At 33.4% G+C, this 12,286-nt stretch overlaps 1 long non-coding RNA gene across 1 annotated transcript; it reads left to right on the top strand.

Annotated features, from left to right (window-relative positions):
• The first annotated feature begins 3,383 nt into the window (after positions 1-3,383).
• Positions 3,384-5,580, top strand: LOC145792167 (uncharacterized). The gene is made up of 2 exons (XR_014331367.1): positions 3,384-4,848; positions 5,048-5,580. It is a non-coding gene; the product is annotated as an uncharacterized LOC145792167 (long non-coding RNA).
• Positions 5,581-12,286: the final 6,706 nt, after the last annotated feature.

The raw sequence follows: 12,286 nt of genomic DNA, 5'->3' as shown, positions 1-12,286 counted from the left end.
AAAAAATGAACTCTCTACCAACCTTCCCAGGATTGTGCTTCCATTTCCAAATCATACCCAACCTAGATCTTACATATTAGGGCAGTTATTTAGTTACATATGTAGATGACCAAACTAGTTGACTTATTCACTTTTGCTTGAGCTACTATCATTTGACTAGTTATATGTGTAATTTCATGCCATATCCTTTACCACCATTTATAATTATTACCATACACCTAAATCCTTGTGAAGTAAAAACCATAATAACTCCAAACTTGTTTATCTTCAATTCCATATATAAATTATTATTCATGCTTTACATATCTCTCACCACAACTTAGAAAAGTAAAGTAAGAAAAGAAAAAAAAAGAAGAAGGAATATAATAATTATTTTTCATCATGAAAATTATAGCATTTGTTTTGTTCTTTTAACAATTAATATGACGAGAATAGGTAAAAAAAAAAATGCATCTCACAATGATATGACTTGAACCACTGCATCAAATTTAATAAGGAGATTTTGCCTGAAATAAATCATCACACTTCTGGTCTAACTAATTGAATGAGAATCAATAAATTCTTTTTCAGGAGCGATTCATTATTTCTGAATCCAGCATACAACATTTGGACATCAAATGTAACAAGGGGCATCTTCTACTAGCCAAGTCAATTCCTTAATCTAAAATTTATGACAACTAAGAATGGTTTTTGCTCTCATAAATCAACAAAATAATATTAGGGAAAAAAAAAGAAAAATTACAAAACAATAATTGTGAGGATTGAAAATACATATACATCTTATTCAAAAAAAAAAAAGAAGAAGAAAATACATGCATACATGATGGGAGTTAAGGATAATGATGGTCCCATTATTTCATTGTCATATGAAGGAGGATAATTCAAAGCCTAGAGCAAGGCCACTAAGTGCTTACCTACCACCAAGGTATCATCAAGCACTTGCACAAGTTATTTATATTTTAAAAAAATAATTAGAGATTTAATTGAACACTCTTAATTTACTTTTTAATGATATAAAATGGATCGTGTAAATGGAGAATTTATATTCCTCTCTTTATCTCTCTACTCTTCTACCTTATCAAAAATCAAAATAAAAATAATATATTAAAAAATATAACACCACCCTTATATTTAAGTATAATAATAAAGGTGCTATAAAACCATACTTGCTCTCTCTTCAATTGGGAAAAGTGGAGATAGAGAGTTGCTTTTCTATACCTAAAGCACCAATATCAACTCACCCATATAATCTCTCACCAGGACCAACTCTGATGCGGACATGATAATAACCCCCCCTCCCTGTCATCATCTCTACCTACCCCTAACCACTATAAGTTTTTTATTTTTTTATCCATGATTAAAAACAAAGAAGAGAGTTTGGTGTGAAATTGAATATATAAATTTTATATGAATTTGTTTGTTTTTTTATCTCTTAGCCAAATGATGGTGATCAATTGTTGGCCATGGACTTTTCCTCTTGGGATAAGACAGCTGGTCCAATGCCCCTTAAATTAAATGCATTGTGTGATCCATTATTTATTATTATTATTATTTTTTCCTAGTAAAATCAAATCATGTTATTAAGGTGGTGAATTTTGAAAGAGTTGTAAACTCAAATATTTTGTGATGAATTTAGGAGAATGGTAAATTTAAACGTCTTGAATTTGATTCTTGCTAATATTTAGGAGTGATATTTGATGAACTGTAAATTCATATTTTACAATTTGACTCTTAGGTCATGTTTGTTTGGGCGGACTGGATAAGCATTCCCATGACTAATAGTCCTAAGACTACGAGTCCGTTGGATTATGTATCCTATCTTAATTAATAGTCAAGTTTAAAATAATTAGTCCCTACTTCAATTGTTTAACCAAACATCGGATTAATAATTTTATTGGACTATTAGTCCAATCCCAAGCTCATGTCCACCTAAACAAACATGACCTTACTAGCATATTTGAACTTAATGATGCATATTTATTTAGGAAATGAGTTGACATTTTAACTATATTTAGTTTGGGGTTAAAAAGTTCGTTTGGATTGATTTTTTTATTTTTTTTTTAATTTTTGTAAGAGAAAAAATAAAATGATTATGACTTAGATGTAACATTTTGTCTTATAAATTTTTTAATTTATTTTATTTTTTTGTGACTAAAAATGCCACTAGCCTCATTTTAATCTATTGCCAAACAAGGGCATATGATTTGTGGGATCTAGTTTGGGAGATTTCTTGTCTTAAAATAAAAAAATTAATCATGTTGATAATGTATGTAAACTATTCTTATAAATCTTCAAATGAAATTCTTATAACTGTTAGATCCTATTCAAATAGGACTGGTCCGTGGGCCATAGCTTTTTGGATCCACCTTTTTTCACAGAAACCCTTGATGTGGTGAGCTTCTATTTACACACACTAAATCCCTTTTATACACACACTTAATGAAGGGAGGGTGTAAAAAGTGTAGTGAGAGGGGATGTGTAGAAAGTATATATTGTATGTGTAAATAGAAGCTCCCCTTGATGTGTATCTTTCATCAAGTTAAATGACAACTTTGCCCTCATATTTATTATTAAACTTCCAACAAAATTGTACCACTTATAGAACAGTAATTTTGCAGGTACATAAAAAACCCGGGCAAGGATCCCTCCTTGCATCATTTTCTATTTGTAGGGTTATTGGGCCTATTTTTAGATCCAATTTTGATAATTCGAACCGTTCATATTTTAAGATTTGTTCAGTATATCGTACTTGTAAAAAAGCAAATTGATCGGATATCAGAAAACATGTGTTCGGAAAAATCAAACCAAAAACTATTTTTTTTAAAAATTTAATAAACAATTTTCCGAACATATGCTTTCTGATATCCGATTAATTTGATTTTTTACAAATATGATATACTGAACAAATCTTAAAATATGAACGGGTCAGATTATCAAAACTGGGCCTGAAAATAGGCCCAATGACCCTGCAAGTAGAAAATGTAAGGAGAGGATCTTGACACAAAAAACCCTATCTTAAATTAGCAAAATCAAAACTTGTTGTAGTAACCTTGTTAACAACTTTTATAACAACTTAAGCAATTGCAGAATCATAAAAATTATGAATAAAGCTTTGGACCCCCAGTGGGGGTACTGGGGTCACCTCCCATTGGTCCAAAAAAAAAACAGTTTTTTTTTTTTTTTTTTGAGTTTTCAGCCAACCCCAGGCTGACACGTGGCACTGGGGGGTCACTGGGGTCATCCCCAGTGGGGGTATGTAGCATTGCTGAAAAATTATATGTTAAATACCTAAAATTATAATATTTTAACACGATTAATATCCCTTGACTTTGACGTTCACGCTAATTACATACCCCACACACACACACAAAAAAAAAAAAAAAAGCATTAAATGCCATTTGTGCCCCTTTACTCGGTTTGACTTTGACTTTAAGGCCAATCACATATAGAGAATGCAACCCCCACCCACCCCCAACACACGAATTGTAGAGCCTCCAAGAATGATAGGCTATGAAGAATAGCCTAATCATCAATCCAACAAGTGGATGGTCAATTGGCAGTATGGATTGGACCCTTCACCACGATTTTGGGGGAAAAAGTGGGCCATTATCATCTTCACACATACCACCTTGAAAATTTCTTGGGATTAAATGAAAATAATATTACTATGCTATTGTTTTGATTCTCCACTAGTATAGTGAAAGACTTACCACGCTCAACATTAGATTGACAAAAGTGTGTCTTTTCCATCTATCTTCGCTTAAATATCAAAACATGTGGATTAAACAACACCCCCAATCCGTACAAATTTGAGAGTGAAACTGCTTTAAGTTATTTTCATTGCCAAACTTAAAAAACAAAAAAAAAAACCTCATATAAGGGTAAAGTGAAGGAATTGAGATGAACTCAATCCAAAATATAAATTGTGAAAGAAAAGAATTATTAAACTGGTTACATGAGTTTACAAATTTATTTATTTTTGTGAAGACATAAAAAATTGGTAGTTTTCAAAGTACATTAAAAAATAAATAAATAGTACTTGGTGAGTTGTCATAGAGAATGATTGGCCAAAGGAGGTGGCCAAAAAAAAATTATTTTCAAAACAAGTAAAACGTAATTTTTTTTAAGTTCGAAAATTATTAATATATAAATTTTGAAACAAAAAATAGTTGTCAAGTGTGTTTTCATTTATAATTGTTGATTTTTTTTGAAAATAATAAATATAAACTTTACTAAAGATATGCATATGAGAGTTGACAATTTGTTCACTCCTAGTAATTTACAACTTAAGAGAGTTAAATTAATCAATAGGTTTTAGTTTTTGCTACATTATGGTGTTTTGAGAAGATGGTAAAAAGTTGACTTTTTAACTTTTTTAATAATTTTTTTGGCAAAAAAGCTAGCTGATTTTTTAATTTTTTGACTTTTTTAACTAAAAAAAAACTATTTTTTTGAAAAATTTTATTTTCACCTACTTGATTAACTCAATGCACATCTTTTTTCTAAATTTTTTTATTACATTTCTATCATTCAATCAAATTATCAACACACCTCTCCCTTTCTCACTCCCTCCCTCCCAACTCAACCTTGACCTTTGCCATTGCCGACCCTCGGCAGTCTCGAGCTGCTATTTTTGTCTAATTGCAGGTCCATGGGTATAGAATGTCACTGCGGGCAGAGCATATCGATGCTCTTGACGAATGTTTTAAGCATCTTGAGAGCCTTAAATGCGTAAAGAGGGTAAGATCACTAAATGAGTTGAACTGGAAACAATATGCTGCTGATGAAGTTACAGAAATGAAGGGTCACCTTCTCAAGTACCCGGTTGAAGTTGATCAAATGGGAAAGGTGAAACCTATTCTTGATTGCGAAACATTTCTAGATGTGGGTAGGAACATCATTGGGAGTCTCGGGCCTATTAACATAAAAGAAAATCTCACAATCTGATCAAATCAAGCTTTCACTAGCCGCCTACCATTTATCAGTCATCTACTTTGTATAAGAATCTAATATGGACTAAACTTCACTAGATGTGTGTTTATTCCAGATTTGATTAAACCATTGTCACATGCATTCATTCCCCACCATCGTGATTCATTCTAGCCAAGGGTTTTCAGATCTTCGTTGGTGGCAAAGAAGGGCAACACGAGTTGCAGCGAGGAGAGGCGACTTGGGATGAGATGGTCAAAGGAGGAGTGGCAGCGACGGTGTGAAGTCTGAGATCAACTAGGTTCTTTACAGATCCGATCTGAGGACGGCGATGGAAAGGAGAAAGCAGTGACGGGAGGGAGAGAAAGCTGGGAAGGGGCGGCGGCCGTGGGAAGTGCAGAGAGGCTGAGAAAGGAATGGCTCCAGTGGGAGGCGGTGGTTGCCAGCAGTGGTTAGGGTTAGGATTTGTTGGAGAAGCCGATGATAGTTTAGTATTATCTGAAAATTATTGATGTGTATTGAGATAAAAATAAAAATTTTAATTTGTGTATGGTGTAAACTGAGTAAATAGTATATACTAAAATAAATATGAATGTGTAGATAGAATTATCCAATTTTTTTGACTAAAAAAATTAAAAAGTTAAAAATTAATTTTTTTAACCTCTTCCCAAAGTGCCCCATTATATGTTTTGCATGGTCAAAAGATGCATGCCATTGATACATCATACACTAACCAACATTTTTTTTAATAGTTTTTGTTGATTATATATATATATAATATTGTTGTACCAGAGAAGGAAAAAAAAAGGCAGATAATGTATCTTTTAGCATTTGGCAATTTAGCTAATATAGAACTTTTACAGTTAAACTAACATATAATATTACTTTCCTTGTCCCATAGCAAATAATTTAGAGCGTTACTTTTATCATCTTATTAATTATTTTGAATTTCTTATTTTTTAAATTTTTTATTACAATAATAATTTTAAATGAAATTATTAAAAATGATATCAATAATTTTGGAACACTTCATCTCACAATTAAGCTTACATACTCACTATATCATGAATTAGGATTTATGAGAGCACCCACCTCTATCACCATCCACTACAAGAATTTACACATTTGCCGACCACTTTTGCCGACCAAAAAAATTTTTGTCGCAAAAAAATGACATTTGCCGACCAAATATTAATTAGTTGCGAATGATCAATATTTTTGGCGACCAAATATGAGTTGGTTGCAGAAGGTCACATTTTGGCTACCAAAAATGAGTTAGTCGCAGAAATTGGTATGCTTTTGGCGACCAACTACAAATTTGGTCGCAAAATGTCACATTTTGCCGACCAAAAATAAATTAGTCGCGAAATGAGTATTTTTAGCAACAAATATTTTAGTCGCCGTTGATTAAGATTTGGCGACTAAAGAAGTTTGTCGGCGAAGGTATCTTTTCTGCGACTAATCTGGTATTTTGGTCGCCAAAAGTTTGGGAGGCAAATTTGAAAGTTTGTCCAGGCGGGAATTGAATTTTTTTGCGACAAATTAATTTGGTCGCCATTTTAAAAACGACGTCGTTTTGTACCAGGAAAAAAAAAAAAAAAAAAAGAAGAAGAAGAAGAAGAAGAAGAAGAAGAAGAAGCCCCAATCTCTTCTGTGTCTATGTTGGTCTGCCCTCTCAGATTGCTTGCCCAAAACTTGGCGTCTGGAACGGTTTCGAAACAGAGATCCAAAAAGACGACGACACAACTTCGATACCCTTCTTGATTGCTGTTCATCTCTTCCAGATTCAAACAAACCCATCTCCAAAAATGCCCATTTCTCAATAGTGTAGACAATTTTCTTGGTTTTCTTGGTCTCAAATTCATATTGATTTCGTTTTTTGTTTTTCATATAAAAATTGATTTGATTGATTGTAGTTCTGAACTGGGTTTTTGGGTTCTCGGAGTGTTGTTGTGCATAGTAGCAACTATGGCGGCTTCTTCCGTGGTGTGTACATGGCTCGTCGGCGCTTGCATGTCCGTTACTTGTGAAAAAGACCAACAACAACAACCCATGATGATGATGATGAATCAATCTTCGTCAAAGCGATTTAGCAGATGGGCTCGGAAGAGGAGGGTTTTATCTAAATGCAGAGCTGGTTGTTCTGAAATCCCCAAGGGCCGCCTAATCTCATCGGGAATTCAGGGTTTGATGTCCTCTTACTTGCCTTTCGAGCCCTGCGATGAGTATTACAGTTCCAAAGGCCTTTGCTCTTCTGATTTCTTTGGCGACAATGGTTTCTCTTCTCTCTTTGGATCCACCAATGTTCCTCTCTCTTGCAGACAGAGACGCTTCAATCGAGCTGTCCATTCCGGTAATCATCATGTCATATATTTGTGTCGGACATTGGTGTTTATTGTGTGTCGCTGACTAGGCATAATCTTTTGCATTTTCCAAATCAAATTGCTAATTTTTTCCGTATGGAAATGGGGTATTTGGGGTTATTTTGAATCATGAATTGTTGTGGAGCTTGGTTTTGTTGTAATTTGTTTTTCTATCTTTTTTGTATTTTGCCTCAATTGAAGCGCAAATACTTTGTTATTTTTGTGAATTGCTATGTTTTTTTGATAATGGAAATGTGCGCATGTTAAAACTTTGATAACTTCTCGAACGGTTTTTTTGATAATGGAAATGTGGGTATGTTAAAAGTTTTTTTGGGCAAGCAATCTGAGAGGGCAGACCAACAAGCCCAAGTTTTGGATTCAATTTTAGAAGGTAACTTCTCTTCCATTTTTGACTTGGAAAAGTAGTAAATCTTCCACCTGTATTCATGTTTAGGAGGTTCAATTCACTAAAATTTATTGCACAATGTTATCAGATGCTTCGGACAACGATACAAATTCTGGTTCTGGGATTCTTTTTGAAGATAAAATTTGTGTCAAACGCTGGCACTGTCCTTGGGGTTCTACTGTGGTTGATTACATAGCCCCAGTCTTTAGATTGATTTTGGAGGAGAATTACTTATCATCATCAATGCAACCCTTAGAAGATACAAAAAAGAACAAGTCATTGTGGTGGATGCAGAGAAAGAGTCTGGATCAGCGCCTTGGCAAATTTTTGAGGTTGGTCTTTCCTTCAATACGATGCATATTGGATTGATCTTTTCTGCTATTTTACTGTTCTCCATTTTAATATCTACACAAAATTGTACACTATGTGTCACATTTATCAAAGGTAATCAGTAGCTAGTGACAGATTGTCTTATTGACAGCAATTTGAAGGCAACCAGATCATAACAACCTCTTTACTGTCATGTAATACTAGTTGTGTGGTTCTTTTTCCAAAATAATATATTAGCTGGTAATTTCACAATTTTATGCCTTCATCACTCAGGGATTTGGAAGACTCATGGTTTGGTCCAATTGTACAATTCTTGCTTTTGGGGGAGTGGTCTGGTTGTGAGCACCAGGAGTCACAAAAGAAACTCATGCATAATTTGAAAGTTAAATGTAAAGTGGACGCACATGAGAGCCTGATTAAAGTTATTATAGGAGGTGCTAAGCATATATGTGAAAGAGAAGAAAGCATTTTGCAGCTAATTCTGAACAAAGGTTGTTTCATAGATGAAGTGGGATATTGTAATCAACAGAGGTGGGGAACATACGCTGATACAAGTGATGGAGTTGAAAGTCTGTCCAAGAAGGCCTTAAAACTAATACTTGAAGCAGCCCGTGAAGTTGAAGAGGAAGAGTGTCTAAACAGAGAACCAGTAATACTGGTGTTAGATTTTGATGTGCAGGTAGGTCTCAAGTTTCTCATTCCTTATCTTTTCAATTTTGTTTGTTGTTGTTTTAAATTTTTTTCACTGAATTGGTTGTGATGAAAGTATGATAGGATAATTCGTTATAGCAATACTTTACCATATTATTTGCTTTGAATATACCATTCTTGGAAGACTTGCTGAGACAATGTCAAGAAGAGTTGAACAATCAGTAAATTCATACATTCTTGTCTAGATTGGAACTTGATGGTCGGCATGCTGACTTTGATCTTTCTAGCACTTCTTTTGGTTGGATGATGTACTGCATTTTTTTACTTTTTTTGGGACTAGAAACAAGATATGAGCTGATATTCAGTGTGTGGTTTGCTTTGCTTTTTTCCTTCATGTGGCTATATTAGAATAGAAAAGTGATTTAAAAAAATATGACAAAGAGATGTTCTCTTCTTTATGAGCTTGGCGGGGTTGTTTTGCTTCTTTTCTTTACGGCTATTTTAGAATAGAGAAATGATAAAAAAAACGACGAAGAGATGTTTTTCTCTTCTTCCTTGTCTCATTTGTTCCAATACACATCCCTGGTTTTCAATTGCCTCATTGGCCGTTGCGATTGTTTTTTCCCCCCCTTCAGTGTATTATCCTATGAGCTTTTGTGATTATGTCAATTCTCTTTAAAAGTTATGGTATTATTTGTATTTTGTTAAAATTCCAGTGCCATTCTTATTTATTGGAATATATTGTTTTTCTGACTGCCCTTCTCTTGATTTTCTTTAGACTGAAAGCTTTTTCTTTTATGTCATATTCGTAGGATCTTCTGCATTTAGACAGAAGCTTGTTTTTGGAGGATTTGCATCGAATCCTAATCAATCTAACTCATTTTGGAATTCGTTGCCACAAAACCAAACTACTTTTCAAAGCAGTCCATTTGGTTCATCTACTTCCTTTGGCGCATCAACCCAAAATTCATCTGGTTCTGCTCACTCCCCAGCCTTCAGTGCACCTATCAGCTCACATAATTGTGTTGCAGCTTTTGGATTTGGGACGGGTGGCGGTGCATTTGGTGCTGGCACTCCAAACACATTGGAACCATCAAAGGCCTCTGTTTTTGGTGTATCAAAAGATTCTTCATTTGGAGCTTCAACGAGCCCCACCTTTGGTACATCAAGCACCACAGGATTTGGTTTTGGTACCACTCCAACATTTGGGCAATCAACTTCAGCTTCTGGTAGCAGCAGCTTTTTTGGAACTGCTCTGTCTTCTTTTGGGGATCAGAATTCCTTCTTAGGTGGGTATTTACAATAGTTATTGCTGGTTACTGTCTAATATGGTTACATATTTATTTTGCTACCAATATGAGTCATTATTATTTTCTCAATCTATTTCACTTTTAAAACCTACCCGACCTTAAAACCTTGAAAACTCTTTGGCGGTAATATTTCGGCGATAACAGTGGCAATTATTTGATTATATATACTTCTCCAGCAATAACAATAAGTGAAAGCACCACAACTCCATAAGACGAGAGGAATACAACAATAAAAGTTTCATAGCTTTGACGGTGTTATTAACTCATAAGAGATTGGCCATATAATGGTAAGTTTCTTGAAAAAAATGACAAAAATAAGAAAAATTGTTCAGCATTTTTTGAAACTGAACTCTTGAACATATAATCGAAATTTAGGAATACAGGTCCGAACATTATTTATTTGTTTGAGAATAGGAAATTGAAAATTTTTTATTTGCTTGGGAACAAATAACCGAACATTATTAATGAACTTTTTCCAAACTTCAAAATCACAAAACTCAAATAAGGTAAGGAACAACAATTGAAACTGTCAAAGAATTCAAAGAAACCCACTTGAGAGATCACAAATCCAAACTCGTAGAGATTGCAGAACCCACAAAAGGAGAATTTTAAATCAATAATAAAAAAATTCTACATTTATTTTTTCAGGTCATGAACAAGTATGTAAGAATGAAGTAGTAATCATCTTTGTGGGTTTTGTTAGGATTTTTGGGAGAGAGATTTTTTGGGGTGTGGAGGGTGTGTATTCAATTGAATTGATGGAATATTTTTACAAAGATAATTTTGGTATTATTTAGAAGGAGGTTTTTTTTTTTTTAAGAGTTTTAGAATTTATAAATGGAGATTCAAAGAAATGAGAGATCTAAAATAATTTATGAAATGCTAATAGCAGCCCTCATAATTTATTATTATCGATCAAACCCCTAGAATTGATTTTCTAATCCCATGAACGCCCCTTAACTCACATTTTATTTTATTGGATTAGTCAATTTATTATTATCCATCAAAACCCCCAAAATTAATATTCTAATTCCATGAATACCCCTCAACTCACATTTTATTTTATTAAATAAATCTACCAGCACAAATGTCAATAATTGATCACCAAATCACATAAAAAAAATATATATATACCAATGGATAAGATTTTTAAAAATAAAATTCATTAACAAATTATGTATAAAAAAAATGGGGTATTTACCACACAAAAAAAAAAAAAAAAATTGTTTGCCGCTGTACAAAATAAAATTTTAATTTTATCAATTTAAACTCTAATATTTTGATTTATTTTTAACTTAAATAATTTATTTATTTTTGTTAAGTAAAACTGATTGAAAAATAATATTTTTTTATTGAGTTTAATGTGTAGAATATTTTTTTAGTTAGTCTTAGAGCATCTCCAACGGTGTACCAAATGTTTCACCAAATCTGAGTCGAAAAGGGGTCATTTCCTTAATTTGATACTTCGCGCTCCAACAGTTCAACATCAAATCCGTTTCATCAAATTTGCGCTGGGCAACCGGTTGGTTGACCGGCCGGTCGACCGGCCGGTCAACCGGTAACGGCAAAATTTTTTTTTTTTTTTTTTTTTACCTGTTTGAACCTTTTTTTTTTGAATTTTTTGAACTTTTGGTGGTCGACCGGGTGGTCAACCGGGTGGTCGACCACCTAGGCAAATTTTTTTTTTTTTTTTTGTCTGGTTTGAACCTTTTTGTGAACGGTCTGAACTTTCTCCGGGGCGACCGGTTGGTTAACATGTTGGTCAACCGGATGGTCGACCCGTTCGTCTCATCCCAACGGTTAGGAACAGTGCTTTGGTGAAATGCTTCGCCTGCACTCAGTTTGGTACCATTTTTGCTGAATTCTGGATTTGATATCGATTTGGTGAAACCGTTGGAGCTTAAAAAAGTGGCTTTTTCACCAAATTTTAAATTTGATGCCAGGTTTGGTTCACCGTTGGAGATGGTCTTACTTAACAAAAATAGATAAATAATTTAAATTAAAAAAAAAATCAAAAAATTAAGATTTTAATTGTCAAAATTAAAAACTTAAAATTTATTTTTATTATAAAAATCAAATTCTGAAAAAAATCACTTATATATTTTATTTTATTCCGTGTTTGATTTTTGTTTTCCTATCATAATTATATTATATTTTATTTTTAATTTTTAATTTTTATTTTTGTTTGAAGGGCTCAACCCACCACTTGTTTGACTTCAAAGTTTCACATCACAGACCAATTAGCAACTGCACCTGGAGGTTTGCCCAAATATAAACCAGTTGGCTGTACCCACCAA

The sequence above is a fragment of the Camellia sinensis genome, chromosome 6 (genome assembly GCF_055761805.1).
Source record: "Camellia sinensis isolate YWXY chromosome 6, ASM5576180v1, whole genome shotgun sequence".
NCBI lineage: Eukaryota > Viridiplantae > Streptophyta > Magnoliopsida > Ericales > Theaceae > Camellia > Camellia sinensis.
The sequence above is the reverse complement of the archived record's forward strand: the minus strand, read 5'-3'. Positions and strand labels throughout refer to the sequence as shown.